This window comes from Pan troglodytes, chromosome 9 (genome assembly GCF_028858775.2).
Source record: "Pan troglodytes isolate AG18354 chromosome 9, NHGRI_mPanTro3-v2.0_pri, whole genome shotgun sequence".
NCBI lineage: Eukaryota > Metazoa > Chordata > Mammalia > Primates > Hominidae > Pan > Pan troglodytes.
In genome coordinates, this window is record NC_072407.2 from 89,030,784 (window position 1) to 89,047,067 (window position 16,284).

At 39.2% G+C, this 16,284-nt stretch overlaps 1 protein-coding gene and 1 pseudogene across 2 annotated transcripts in view; both read left to right on the plus strand.

Moving 5' to 3' along the window:
* Nucleotides 1-16,284, plus strand: part of TMEM135 (transmembrane protein 135) — a 352,995-nt gene that overhangs the window by 62,992 nt on the left and 273,719 nt on the right. The window lies entirely within an intron of this gene.
* LOC100613585 (heterogeneous nuclear ribonucleoproteins C1/C2-like) lies at nucleotides 4,545-6,407 on the plus strand (annotated as a pseudogene).

The window sequence follows — 16,284 nt, forward strand, 5'->3', positions numbered from 1 at the left end:
GAGTTTGCTCTGCTAAAAGTCCAGGCCTCAATCTCCAGGAGCCCAGGAGAGGACCACATTTCTCCCTCTGTCTCTCTAGTCTCAGGCCTGCCTCCCATATCCTCTTTTCCTGTTTATTTCCTGTGGGTAAACTCCAACCCTCCCCCATTCATGGGGTCAGGCCTCTCCCTACGGTCTCTGTGATATCACCATGTAAAAGCGAAATATCCAATGGGGCATATTCTCCAAAATCTGCATTTGAATATTACTGTGTATGACAGAATAGCAGGCCAGTCTTTTAGCATTAAGCCTAGCCCAGTCCCATTATTTTTACAACATTTTATCCAGCATGAACTCAAAATCAGAACCACAGTTTCTCTGCAGTCCTAAAGTCTTCTCTCCCAATCTCCTGTGAGAAGCTGTTTAAACAGGAAGCATGAGCATTTCTACTACAATAAACAATACCAACCAGGCTAGGGTAGCCTACACCCACACTTTAAAGGAAACATTTCCCCAAAGGCATAGTAAACTGCTGATATATAACTTTGCCCATAATAAAGACAATTTTTGCTATTACTATGCAGAAAAGTTTAGCTCTCTAGAGATACAGCTGTCAAACTCCCATTCCTGAAAAGGATCTGGCTTAATATAAGCATATCTAACCTGGTCCATTTAGATAATTATCCTCAAACCAAGGATGAATCTGCCTCAAGATGAATGAAAGTTTCTACCTCCTGCAAAAACTACATGAAGTTCTGAAATTACAACATTCAAGGCACCATCCCCACTCTAGCCTTCACAGATCTCAGGCCCATTTTTAATTAAGGCTCTGGTTACAAGTATTGTGTGACTGCCTACTCCCAGGGGTCTCTGCTTTTCTTAAGGGGATCACTCACAAAGGGGAATCTAGCCCTAAAAAGAGAGCAGAAGGGAAACTGCTGCCTCCTTCCAGGGGACACAGCCTTTTCCCTTTTCTGCGGCCACATAAATATGGAACTAATTTTGATTTATTTTTCTTGAAACTTAGATACCTGGCTTGTCAACAATAATTCAAAAATAATTTTATAAAGCTTTAAGAATTAGAGTTAGTCAAATAGTGAAATTGAGATTCTTTAGAGATTCAGTTTCTGTAATCATAGGTCATACAGAACTAAATGAATTTGGAGGTGTGGATTCTAATGGATTTAGGTTGTAGAGACTGTCAACTCAGATAAATGGAAACAAAAGGTGAATTTTCTCAATAAGTTTCTGAATAGACTTTAAGGTTTTGTAATGAACAACAGCTGGCAAGTGCTTACGTGTCTCTTTCCATTTATTTTGGCCACTAGCCCAAACAATGAAAATAGATTTTTGCCAATCATAGACTTAAAAATCATCAATGGGGAATGCCATTTTAAATTTAAAAAGACAAGTAGGTATGCATTATAAAGAAATGAGCCATAAAGAACTTTCTGTTTTCTTGCCTTCAGTTCTATTCATTCAAATGTTTATTGCCTACCATGTACCAGGCATTGTGCTAGGTCCTGAAGTAGATAGCAAAATGAATAAGCAAAGCTGCCATGTCCTGGTCGGGGAATAGAGGTGAGTGGGGTGACAGAATACACTGTTAACTAAAATATTAAAATAAAAACCCTGTTCTCAGTTGATAACAGATGTGTGGACCATGTTCAGAAAAGACAACTAACTCTACCCAGAAGGCTTCACAGAGAAGTTGCATTTCAGTTGGATCCTGAAAGGTGAATAGAAGGTCACCAAAAGAAGGGGAGATAAATTAAGTATTTGTTTGTTGTTTATCTTTGTTACTAGACTGACTATAAGTTCCGTGTGGGTAGAGACTGGATCTTGCTCAATGTTGCATTTTTGGTGGTCAGTGCTTGAAAACACCTCAAGTGTTCTGAACTATCTGTTGACTAACCAACTGAACAGTATTTCAGGCAAAGAGAACCATATGCACAAGAACAAAATAAATAACAGAATGATTTTTCTAGGCTATGGCTTGTAATATCAACACTGTTCGCTCCTGGAGAGGAAGAGTGTATCATAAGACAGCTAAAAAGGGCAGGTATTATAGAAGGAACCAGAAGATCTGCATTCTAGTCCCATCCCTGTTATTAACTAACTACATGACTTTGAATAAATGCTTAGCTTATACCACCTGTAGTTTTCTCACTTGTAAAATAGCTTTGGAAGAGTATATTCTTGTAAGAAAAAAAATTAAAGAAAGATCAAGAATGTATGACTGCACTTTTCCCTTCTTTTTCTAAATGCAAAATGGATATATGCATCCCAGCTTTAAGATGGCCAACCACATGCATACTGATCATCTCTTCCTCCCTCAACAACACTGCAGCACTGACAAAAAAAATTAATGAATGTTCAAAAACAAGACAGAGATGTCCCTTGGATCAGAAGCTGTGGGTAAATAAGAAACCAGAGCAGTGAGCTGTGGCTCTCCCCACCTCAAAGCTGCTGTTGTTAGTCATGTATTGCCGTAACTGAGGGCCTTCTAGATCTCTGTCACCTAGCTAAAGAGATAAAAAGATAGAAAGATTGAAACAGAAAGAAAAGCTAAGAGATATATATGGAGGTTACAGGAATTTTACAATCAATCTAATGCAGGCATTTAAAAAATGTTTTTGTTCTAGGAATCTCTTTAGCAGTTTAATGAAGACTATGGATCCCTTCTCAGAATAATACCTGTAAATGCATAAAATAAAATACAGAGGAGGACAAGATGGCCGACTAGAAGCAGACAAGTGGAACGGCTCCCTCGACCACCATGGACACTTGAGGTAGCAGGGAGAGCTACTTAGAGAAGTGGGGGGCAGCAAGCCAGCTGATGTGGAGCCCAGAGGGTTTGGTGCCAGAGTATTTGTAGTGGAGCACAGCCAGGGATGGCCATCCCTCTAGGCTTGACTTGCTCTCTTAAGAGACTTTAGCTCCAGGGAAGCTGTCAGACCTGATCTCTGCAGGGCAGTCTTGCACATCAGATGGGGCTGGTCCAACCTGAGCACTTCTTGGTTTGCTGGCCTTTCCCGGGGCCCCAGCATGGCCATGCCTGCTTACAGGGCAGTCTTTTTTATGAAAAAAAATTTCATAATGCAATCACAAGTGTTTTTTGTTTTTTGTTTTTGTTTTTTGAGATGAAGTCTCAAACTGTCACTCAGGCTGGAGTGCAGTGACACAATCTCAGCTCACTGAAACCTCCACCTCCCAGTTTCAGGTAATTCTCCTGCCTCAGCCTCCTAGGTAGCTGGGATTACAGGTACCCATCACCAATCCTGGCTAATTTTTGTATTTTTAGTAGAGATGGGGGTTTCACCATGTTGGTCAGGCTGGTCTCAAACTCCTGACCTTGTGATCCACCCACCTCGGCCTCCCAAAGTGCTGGGATTACAGGTGTGAGCCACTGCGCCTGGCCAACATTCTTCAAAAAAAGAAATTCCAACCCAGAATTTTATATCTGGCCAAAGTAAGCTTCATAAGCAAAGGAGAAATAAGATCCTTTTCAGACAAGCAAATGCTGAAGGAATTCATTACCACCAGACCTGCCTTACAAGAACTTCTGAAGGAAGCACTAAATATGGAAAGGAAAGACAGTTACCAGTCACTACCAAAACACACTGAAATACACAAACGAGCGACACCATAAAGCAACCACATAAACAAGTCTGCAAACTAACCAGCCAACATCATGATGACATAATCAAATCCACACATAGCAATACTAATCTTAAATGTACATGGGCTAAATGCCCCAATTAAAAGATACAGAGTGATAAGCTGGATAAAGAACCAAGATCCATTGGTTTACTGTCTTCAAGAAACCCTTCTCACATGCAATGACACACATGGGCTTAAAATGAAGGGATGGAGAAAAACCTACCAAGCAAATGGAAAACAGAAAAAAGTAGGGGTTGCGATCCTAGTTTCTGACAAAACAGATTTTAACCCAACAAAGTTAAAAAAAGACAAGGGCACTACATAATGGTAAAGAGTTCAATTTAACAAGAACTATCTAAATATACATGCACCTAACACAAGATCACCCAGATTAATAAAGCAAGATCTTAGAGACCTTCAAAGAGACTTAGACTCCCGCACAATAATAGTGGGAAATGTTAACACCCCAGTGACAATATTAGATCATCAAGACAGAAAATTAATAAAGATATTCAGGACCTTAACTGAGCACTGGATCAAATGAACCTGATAGATATCTACATAACTCTCTACCGAAAAACAATAGAATAGGCATTATTCTCATTGTCACATGGCACATACTCTAATATTGATTATATAATTGGAAATAAAACACTCCTCAGCAAATGTCAAAGAACTGAAATCATAATAAACAATCTTTCGGACCACAGCATGATCAAATTAGAAATCAAGACTAAGAAATTGACTCAACATTTTGTGAAGAGACGAAGACTGAGCTGTTGTGGCCCGTTGCTGCCAACCTCAAGCAGCAGTTGGCTGTCTTCACATAGAACCCAGGAGTAGGAGACCCAGAATCGAACCTCTTCTCCCTCCCCATCCTGTTTTCAGCGTTATGAGAAATCTTATTATCAAACACAATGGCCAGCAATGTTACCAACAAGAAAGATCCTTGCTCCATGAACTCCTGTGTGTTCTTTGGGAATCTCAACACTCTTGTGGTCAAGAAGTCTGATGTGGAGGCAATCTTTTCAAAGTATGGCAAAATTGTGAGTTGCTCGGTTCATAAGAACTTTGCCTTTGTTCAGTATGTTAATGAGAGATATGCCTAGGCTGCTGTAGCAGGAGAGAATGGCAGAATGATTGCTGGCCAGGTTTTAGATATTATCCTGGCTGCAGAGCCAAAAGTGAACCTAGGAAAAGCAGGTGTGAAATGATCTGTAGCAGAGATATATGGCTCCTCTTTTGATTTGGACTATGACTTTCAGTGGGATTATTATGACAGGATGTAGTTACCCAGCACATGTTCCTCCTTTTTCTCCTATTTCTTGGGCTGCAGTACCATCAAAATGCCACTGTGTATCAGGAAACACCTCAAGAAGGGGCAAAAGTGGCTGGGTGCAGTGGATCACATCTGTAATCACACCATTTTTGGAGGCCAAGGTGGGTGGATCATGAGGTCAGGAGTTTGAGACCAGCCTGACCAACATGGTGAAACCCCCATCTCTACTAAAAATACAAATTAGCCAGGCATAGTGGCGCACGCCTGTAATCCCAGCTACCCAGGAGGCTGAGGTATGAGAATCGCTTGAACCCAGAAGGCAGAGGTTGCAGTGAGCCGAGATCACGCCACTGCACTCCAGCCTGGCCTGGGTGACAGAGTGAGATTCCATCTCAAAAAAAAAAAAAAAAAAAAAGAAGGGCCAAAAGTAGCTTCAATTCTAAGAGTGAATAGTGGGGATCTTCCAAGTCTGGAAAGTTGAAAGGAGATGGTCTTCAGGCCATTAAGAAGGAATTGACACAGATAAAACAAAAGGTGGATTATCTCCTGGAAAACCTGGAAAAAATTGAAAAGGAACAGAGCAATCAAGCAGTAGAGATGAAGAATAAGTCAGAAGAGGAGCAGAGCATCAGCTCCATGAAGAGAGATGAGACTAATGTGAAGATGGAGTCTGAGGGGGATGCAGATGTCTCTCCTGAAAGGGGAACCTACTAGATGACGATTATATTGAAGATGGGGGGTGACCAGCTGAAGTTGATCAAGGATGATGAAAAAGAGGCTGAGGAAGGAGAGGATGACAGAGACAGCGCCAATGGTGAGGATGACTCTTAAGCACATTGTGGGTTTTGGAAATCTTATCCCGTTGTTTATTTACCTAGGTGCTTGTCTAAGATCAAAATTTTCACCAGAGCCTCTCCCCTAGTATCTTCAGCACATGCTCACTGTTCTCCCAATCCTTGTCCTTGTTATGTTCATTAATTCATATTGCCCTGCTCCTAGTCCCATTTTCACTTCCTATGATGCTCCTGGTAGTTTTGTTAAGTCTTACCCTGTAATTTTTGCTTTTAATTTTGAAACCTCTTTGTGACTTAATAATAAAAAGGATGTATGGGTTTTATCAACTGTCTCCAAAATAATCTCTTGTTATGCAGGGAGTACAGTTCTTTTTATTCATACATAAGTTCAGTAAATGCTTCCCTAACTGCAAAGGCAATCTCAGGAGTTGAGTAGCTCCTGAAAGAAGCTTTGAGTTAGAAGTATGTGTGTTACACCCCCACATAAATGTGCTGTGTGGGGCAGCTCAACACAAATGTAACAATGTAATTTTGTGAATGAGAATTGGCAAGTCAAATGCATCCTCCAGAAAAATACTGTTATTGTCTTATGATTTGTTTTCTAAAGTTGATACTGTGAGTTATTTTTGTGAACAGCCTGATGTTTGGGACCTTTTTTCCTCAAAATAAACAAATCCTTATTAAGCCAGGAATTTGGAGAAAAAAATTCACTCAAAACCATAAAATTACATGGAAATTGAATAACCTGCTCCTGAATGACTTTTGGGTAAATAATGAAATTAAAGCAAAAGTCAAGAAGTTCTTTGAAACTAATGAGAACAAAGATACAACATACCAGAATCTCTGGGACACAGCTAAAGCAGTGTTAAGAGGGAAATTTATAGCACTCTATGCCCTCATCAAAAAGTTAGACAGATCTCAAGTTAACAACCTAACATCACAACTAAAAGAACTAGAGCACTAAGAGCAAACAAATCCCAAAGTTAGCAGAAGACAAAAAATAACCAAAATCAGAGCTGAACTGAAGGAGACGGAGACACAGAAAACCATTCAAAAGACAATGAATCCAGGAGCTGGTTTTTTGAAAAAAATAAAAAATAAAACATAGATAGACTGTTAGCTAGACTAATCAAGAAGAAAGGAGAGAAGATTCAAATAAACACAATCAGAAACAACAAAGGAGCTATTACCACTGACCTCACTGAAATACAAACAACAATCAGAGAATATTATGAACACTTCTGAGGGGAAATTTACTTGGAATCTATAATTCTTTTTTTTTTTTTGAGATGGAGTTTCGCTCTTGTTGCCCAGACTGGAGTGCAGTGGCATGATCTCAGCTCACTGCAACCTCCACCTCCTGGGTTCAAGCGATTCTCCTGCCTCAGCCTCCCAAGTAGCTGGAGCACCACCATGACTGGCTAATTTTTTGTACTTTTAGTAGAGATGGAGTTTTGCCGTCTTGGCCAGGCTGATCTTGAACTCCTGACCTCAGTTGATCCACCTGCCTTGGCCTCCCAAAGTGCCGGAATTACAGATGTGAGCCACCGTGCCCGGTTTATAATTCTATAGATAAAAAAATTGTCATTAGTTTGAGGTAGAATGAAGGCAAAATAATGATACATTCAGAAAAATTAACACTCATTACCTAAAAATAAACTCTAACAAAAGAAAAATTTCTTTAGAAGGAAGTATTGGGATGTAAGAATAATGCATACTAGTTGGGAAAAAATTAAATAATATATTAGTGTATATATATTATATATAAAGTAAAAGGTGAAAGGGCTCTGCCTATCCCTTTATTTGTTGTATATTCTCCTACACCTTTTTTAATGACTACATAAACATATATACAAATATATATATACATACACCCAATATCTTTTATTCTTTAAACAATGAGCTCACTCTATATAAAATACTTTGTGCTCTTTTCCCCTTATTCCCAATTGAATATCATAATTATTCTTCAATATTGGCATGTGCAGATCTACCTTATCCTTTTTGCTATCTGCATTCGATGATATAAATATAAGTTTATACATGTCTATTTAATATGAACGTTTAGATTATTTTAAATCTTTTTTGCTCTTATAAATAATGCATGACTCAGTTTTTTGTTAGTATTTCTATAGGATAGAGGCCTAGAAGTATAATTGTTGGGTCACAGGATAGAGACATTTAAAATGCTGATAGTGGCCCACTCCTGTAACCCCAGCACTTTTGGAGGCTGAGGTGAGAGGATTGCTTTAGCCCAGGAGTTTGAGACCAGCCTGGGCAAGATGGGGAGACCCCCATCTCTACAAAAAAGAAAAGTAAAATGTGTATAGATCCTGCCAAAATTTCTTCTAAAAATATTGCTAATTTATAGTCAGACTAAAAGTATATGGAATGTAGTATTTTAAGGAAGAAAATCTTCAAACATGAGAATAGGCACAAAATACAAAGAATCTGGTAGATAATATTTTTAAAAAGAGATAGAAAATATGCATTATTGGCCGGGTGCAGTGCCTCACGCCTGTAACTCCAGCACTTTGGGAGGCTGAGGCAGGCAGATCACAAAGTCAGGAGTTCAAGAACAGCCTGGCCAACATGGTGAAACCCTGTCTCTATCGAGAAAAGTACAAAATTTAGCCAGGCAGGTTGGCGTGCACCTGTAATCACAGCTACTCAGGAGGCTGAGGCAGGAGAATTGCTTGAACCTGGAGGCAGAGGTTGCAGTGAGCTGAGATCGCGCCACTGCACTCCAGCCTGGGCAAATGAGCAAGGCTCCATCTCAAAAAAAAAAAAAAAAAAAAAAAGGAAATATGCATTATTTTGAGTGCATATAACAGATGGCTTTGTCCATCAGACCATGTGGAAAATATATTTCCAAAAGGGATTACAAACTAATCCAAAGAGATTTAGTAAGCAAGGAAGTCTTCAACTATCATTATGTCTTATTCTATTAAAAGCAGATCATCAAATAAATTCTTGCACATTAGTTTGTCTTTTACAAAGAAATCTTAATAAGGAAAAACCTCTGCCTTTGGACTTGATTCTAACTATAATAGGATACTGAGTTGTACGGTGAAAGTGACAAGATCTTTGATAAAAAGTATCTGTATCATCTTAGAATTTGTAGTGTTTGTAATGTGCAAGGATATGACTGATGAGCATGTTTAGACATGTACTTAAGACTTTGGGAAAACAGATATTGAAAACTTTAGAGACAGAAAAAATATAGAGCCCATTATTTGAGTCTTTAAATAAGAAAGTTACTGTGAGTGCTATCTATAGAGGTTTAACTATGTAAGTATATATAATCTCTGCATTTTACTAATCGAACAAATGGTTGAGTGTGCCTATATAGTAGATCCTGGGCTAGGCACTAAAGGGGCTGTGTTAATTTTGGAGGAAATTGCAGTTTTGGAGATTTTAATATATTTGATATAGATCAATTCTCTGAATTACTTTCAGCAAAAATGTGTCTCAGTTTTGCAAGTGAGACTGTCAGTTGCAAAAGGCAAACAACAGCATTTCTTTTAAAAGATTATATTGATAACCTATTATGAGCACCATCTGTCACACAAAGAAATACAAGAGATGGTCCCTGACTTCAAAGTACTTGCAGTTGTTTTAAGTATTTGAGTTTCAAGAAAAAAAAAAGTATTGTTTAAAAAAAGCAGTAGAACCTTCACAAAGTAAAATAAAATGCTGGTACTGCATGTCATGCAGGGATTTTCAAAGGAATTGTGAAAAGAAAGAGGCGCCTCACCATCAAAAACAGGCACACAGCATAGCAATAAGAACATTGAGGACATAGCAAATCCCAGAATGAGTAATTGAGAGTTACAATATGGTCAACAAATAAGACATTGTTCCTATGTTTGGCAGAGGCTTCTGATAAGGAAAGGGGTAAGCTCTGTGCTTAGGGGCAAATGTTGCAATCTGAGTGAATGGTAGGCAGAATACAAAGTAACTAACTCTTCTTTTTTCTTTTTTTTTGAGACAGAGTCTCCCTCTGTTGCCCAGGCTGGAGTGCAGTGGCGCGATCTCCGCTCACTGCAACCTCCGCCTCCTGGGTTCAAGCGATTCTCCTGCCTCAGCCTCCTGAGGTGCATGCCACCACACCCGGCTAATTTTTGTATTTTTTCAGCAGAGTCGGGGTTTTGCCATGTTGGCTAGGCTGGTCTCGAACCCCTGACGTCAGGTGATCCACCCACCTCGGCCTCCTAAAGTGCTGGGATTACAAGCATGAGCCACAACGGGCCTTAACAAGAGTACAGTGCTTTCAAATTTCTCTCCCACCAAGACTTCTTTTATTAAATATTAAACATGTTCTGTGTACAAGGCACTGTGCTATGTGGTACAGAAGATAATAAAGATGTGTCAGAAATAGATCTTGTCTTTAAGGGGCAATATGATGACTGGAATTTTGTTAAAAATATAAAACTGCCAGGCATGGTGGCTCATGCCTGTAATCCCAGCACTTTGGGAGGCCAAGGTGGGCAGATCACAAAGTCAGGAGATCGAGACCATCCTGGCTAACGGGGTGAAACCCCATCTCTACTAGAAATACAAAAAATTAGCTGGGCGTGGTGGCGTGTGCCTGTAGTCCCAGCTACTCAGGAGGCTGGGGCAGGAGAATGGCATGAACCCGGGAGGCAGAGCTTGGAGTGAGCTGAGATTGTGCCAATGCACTCCAGCATGGGCGACAGAGCGAGACTCCGTCTCAAAAAAAAAAAAAAAAAAAAAATATATATATATATATACACACACACTATATAATAGTATATAGTATATATATATATATATACTATGTGATGATGAACAGTTTGCATTAGTTCATTTATAGTAAGCTATACTATTGCACATATATTCATTTAAGAAAAGAGAGTCATACAGTTCACAAAGATGGAAGAGAATCATTGGAGGTTAGCTGGTTGTCTTACAGGTAGCCTGACCCTGCAGTTGATATTTGTGACAGAGATGGCGCAAAATGCTTAACAAAATCTCATTTCATTTTCCTTTCCTGGTTACATGGGAAGACTACATTTTCCATCCTCCTTTGTGGTTAGGTTGGGGACATGTGACTAAGTTCTGGAAATGGGATGTAAGCAGAAGTGATGTAAACCACTTCCAGGTCTGGCCCTTAAAAGTGAAAGCAGTGATTGGTATCTGCGAAAGTTAAATATATGCTGGCCCCATGACGTAGCACATCTACTCTTAGGTATATGCTCAAGAAAAACAAAAGCATACATCTACAAAAGTCAAGTAAAAGAATGTCCCTTGCTGGGTAATTCATAATAGGTTCAAACATGCAACAACACAAATGTCCTCAAATGAAAAAATTGTGCTATATTCATACAATAGACTCAATATAGCAATAAAAATGAATGAACTATAGCTACATACAACAACATGCACAAGATCTTGAGTGAAGGAAGCCAGACACAAAAAATATTCAACGTATGCATTTGTTACTATAAGCTTTAGGAACAGGCAAAATGAAGCTATGATGCTAGAAGTGAGAATAGTGGTTACCTCTGTTTGCAGGTGTATTTACTGGGAAGGGGCACTAAAGAGCCTTCTGGGGTGATGGAAATACTTTTTCTTAATCTGGATAGCAGTCTCAGGGCAAATAGTAGTCTCAGTAAAGGCAAATTTAAAAATTCATCAAGCTGTACACTTAAATTTTGTGCATGCTGCTATGCAAAAGAACTAAAAATTATGCACACATGAAAAATCAAAGAAGCAAGGAAAAAATAAAAAACAGTGACCACTGACGAAGGCCCAGTGCAGATGGAAGAGGCTATATTCCTGAATCACTGGTTGCCCTTGCCCTGAAGAACTGGCCAGTCTGCTTTGGAGTTTGTGTAAACACAAAATAAATCTTTCTTATTTTAAATTCTCTGAGATTTAGAGTGTATGTGGTATCTCAGCATAGCCTAACCATTCTTGGCTAATACAGAATTCATCGCCACAAACAACCAGGGTAAAAAACCTGGCTTTGGAAGCATATCAGGGAGGCTCTTCCTTTCTCAGGCTAAGTGATATAAAACAAGCTTATAAATGAGTGCATAAATCAAGATGCCAATTTATTAAATAACAATAGAAAATTAAAACCTGTCATACAAACTAGGATATCTGTTACCTAATATATAACCATTCTGTCTCTCAAGACAGACCTGCATGGGAAGCCAAACTGTAATAAAAGTTTGTTTTATTCTCAGAAAGAAAACATTAGTTAGATGAGTCAGTTATTTAATGACATCTGTCCAGGAGAAGCTATGCATCCCATTTCATAGTTAATTCCTGAGGTCCCTGGGCTGCAGTTCTCACTCCCAGGCATGCACCTGAATTGCCTCAGGGGGCTCCTCCTTTTTTTTTCTTCCAATTCTATCAATACACTTGTCTTCTACAGATATGTTATTGCATAAGTCTACTGTTTTTAGAGAGATGTGGCTGGCCTCTAAAGCATTCCTTGTACACATCTACATGTTGATTTTGTGTTTTTCCTCTCAAAGAATAATCATAAATGTTTTACTTTTTTATTATTTATTTATTTATTTATTTATGTATTTATTTTGTTGAGACGGAGTCTCGCTCTGTTGTCCAGGCTGGAGTGCAGTGGCGTCATCTCAGCTCACTGCAAGCTCCGCCTCCTGGGTTCACGCCATTCTCCTGCCTCAGCCTCCCAAGTAGCTGGGACTACAGGCGCCTGCCACCACGCCCGGCTAATTTGTTTTGTATTTTTAGTAGAGACAGGGTTTCACTGTGTTAGCCAGGATGGTCTCGATCTCCCGACCTCGTGATCCTCCCACCTCAGCCTCCCAAAGTATCTTTTACTTTTAAATTCTGTGGTTGGAGTGGTAGGGGTTTGGAGAGAATGGTGTCCTTAGCTGTAGCTTCCAAGTACTGGTAACATCAAACTAATATAGATGCTGAGAATTCTAGACAGTGTATGTACCTGAATATTTTGTAAGGCCACTTGAGAGTTTTTTTTTACAATCTTTGAAGGCTTGAAGGGAGGAAACTGTTAGGAAAGGCTGGAGAAAAAGGGATCCCTGTTATGCAGTGGCAGAAAGTTTGGCAACACTGTTGCATGCTGAAATGCAGAAAATAGAAAATATATCTAACAAACTGGTGTATTTGCAGTTAAGGAAATTTCCAGACAGACTGTTGAAAATGCCAACTGATTAAAAAAAAAAAAAAAAACCTATGTGGGATAAGATGTAGAGAGGTGAGATATAAAAGGAACAATTTCATTTTTAAGCAAAATTTAGAGAAAATATACACAGTCTGAGAACTTTGGGTTCAAAAATAAAACTGCTTTTCACTTCCAGCCTCTCCAGATGGTGAAACAACTAAGGCATTGCCTTAAGGGGAAGGTACAATCCAGGGTGCAGCTATTTAGATTTTTTGCAAAGACTGTACAAAGATTTAAAGCCATTTCACCTAGACCATTTCAGCTAGATAAAAGCACTTCTAAGTGTATAAGGGTGTTTTCCATCAGCTTTCTTACTCTCAGCCCAAGGTGGAAAGTGTTTGTCTCAGAGGTTTGTGAGTGTGGCTTTTTTTTCTATTGGAGTGGATTATAATTTGATATATATGAAGTCCCCAAAATCTTAAAGAGAATTGTATTGGCAGACACACTGCCTACTTGGACTGAAAGGGCATATGTATCTTTTAATACTCCAGATTTGAATATTAAAATTTATATTTACATCTTAGAAACTCAATATTTTAAATAAAATGATGTAAGGAAAAATCTGAAGTTATGTTGCAACAAAAATTAGTAGAAAATTAGAATTACGGCTGGGCATGGTGGCTCATGCCTGTAATCCCAGCACTTTGGGAGGCTGAGGCAGGTGAATTACCTAAGGTCAGGGAGTTTGGGACCAGCCTGGACTACATGGTGAAACCCCATCTCTACTAAAAATACAGAAATTAGCCGGGTGTGGTGGTGGGTGCCACTAATCTCAGCTAGTGAGGCAGAAGAATCGCTTGAGCCCAGGAGGCGGAGTTTGCAGTGAGCCGAGATCGTCCCATTGCACTCCAGCTTGGGTGACACAGCAAGACTCCGTCTCAAAAGAAAAGAAAAGAAAATCAGAATCATATGTAGCTTTTGTGAAAAGCTTGGTTATTGACTGTTGCTGGAATCAAGAGCTACTACAGTGTCATACTTCGAGTTTGCCGTACTTTGCCATTGTACTTGTGCCTGATAATTATTTCTACAATGACTGCATGTAGATCTAAACTAGTTTAGTGTCGTTAAATCCTCTGCATTAGATCTTAAGAGCTCTTCCATTCTTTTTCGTTGACATCTTCAAAACTAGAATCCTACAAGAGCAACTTTGTTTGTTTGTTTGTTTTTTTTCATTCTTCCATCACAAAGAAAGGAGCAACAATTTTCATCTTGGCGTTTCTTCAAAGCCTTTGAATTCCATCATAAATTGCCAGATTAGTTTTCTTCATTCACTGTGCACCTTCTTTGGAGAAACTCTTTGCTTCACCTTGTTGATGAACCCTAAAGCCCTCCCTGCCTTTTTTTTAATGAAAAAGAAGAAACAATGAAGCCCCCAGAAAGTATCCAATCAAGCCACTGTCATAGCCAACCTAAAAGAATAAATGACCCATGCAGATGCAATGTTTAACATTATCTTTAAACTTAATGGTGGCATGAAGAGAAGGCTTTCTTTTAAAAAACAGCCTGCTATATCTTATAATACCATATAAAGAAATTTACAAATGTAAGCTACTGGTTTAACTGCATACTGCTCCATTTTGCAATTTTTTTTGCATCCTAAAGCACAGATCATCTCCCCTGAGGATTTATCAATGCCTTCCTGTTTTGGAATCTCCATAGCAGCACTAGAAAAGATAGAGTATCCTTTCTTTTGAACTTGGGAGTTTCCCTGAAATCACCCCTTTGCCACCCAGCTCATCAGCATTGACCCCTTTGGCACCATCCCCTTTTTCTCAAATTTCTTTATGCTTCAAGTCTCTATTTAACAGTTAATTAGGACCAGGTGTGTTGGTGCACGCCTGTAATCCCAGCAGTTTGGGAGGCTGAGGTGGGTGGACAGCTTGAGCCCAGGAGTTCAAGAGCAGTCTGGGTAACATAGGGAGACCCTACAAATAATTTAAAAACATTAGCCAGGTGTGGTGGCGTACCTGTGGTCCCAGCTACTCAGGAGGCTGAGGCAGGAGGATCTCCTGAGCCCAGGGGATATAGGCTGCTGTGAGCTGTGATTGCGCCACTGCACTTCAGCCTGGGCAGCAGAGTGAGACCATGTCTCAAAACAAACAAAAAACAGTTAAATAAAAGAAACCACCTGGTTTTAATTGTAATTTAAAAATTTCCTTATTTATTAATGTGTAATTGATGGGCCACATAGTAAATATATTGTTTATTATCAGGCATGAAAACGATATTGTGCTATTACATTCAGAAGCAACTGAGAGTTAACAATCATATTAAAATTTTTTTTTTTTTTGAGACGGAGTCTTGTTCTGTTGCCCAGGCTGGAGTGTAGTGGCACCATCTTGGCTCACTGCAACCTCCGCCTCCCAGGTTCAAGCAATTCTCCTGCCTCAGCCTCCCGAGTAGCTGGGATTACAGGTGTCCACCACCATGTCTGGCTACTTTTTGTATTTTTAGTAGAGATGGAGTTTCACCATAGGCCAGGCTGGTCTTGAACTTATGACTTCAGGTGATCCACCAAGCTCAGCCTCCCAAAGTGTTGGGATTATAGGCATCAAGCCACCGTGCCCAGCCCGTATTAATTGTTTGGTGAATAAGATGTTATTTGTATAGTATTGTGCATCTTAACATGATTTTGTTAATATTTGATACTATATTTTAAATACTTGTTAAGAATTTTTTGGTTGATATGTAATGCATTTTATTTTTTCCCATTTAAAACTAAGTTCCTATTTAGCATTTTCTTGTGGAAGGATCATAGATATTCAGGAATGGATTATTGAAAAAAAATAAGCCTGCACTGCTATTTCTGTAATTTTTTGGATAAGTTTATGCTGTGTTTTTGATCTTCTTAGTTTCTGAATTGGAGATTTGAAAAAAATTGTGATTATCTTGTTCCTATTCTACCATTGTATATTGGATGTGTTGAGGGGGATGATAACTTTACCATGAGATCTGCATCTGGTCCTGAGGAATATTCTGGACTTTGGCTAGGATTCAGCAACTGCATGGGATTTTAGGTTGTCTCCCTTGGAAAAGGGAAGGTATGTCTATCTGTAGAAAGAATGGTGTGCCCGGATATTTGGGTAGCCAGAGACATAGAACTATGGCAGACACTGCTAGTTGCCTCTAATATCTGTTTTTTCCATTTTGCTCAGTAATAAAACCTCAAATGTTAGCTGGGCATTTGTCCCATTAATTAAAAAAGATTGTATTCACCATCCTCTCTTGCAATGAAGTGTGGCCATGTGATTAAGCTTTGTCCAAGGAACGTAAGTTGTAGTAGTTTGTATGGATCTTCTGGGAAGCTTTTTTTAAAAAGAGGAAGTATGCCCTTCTCTCCCCGCCCCCCCCCCGTTTTTTTTTTTTTTTTTTTTTTT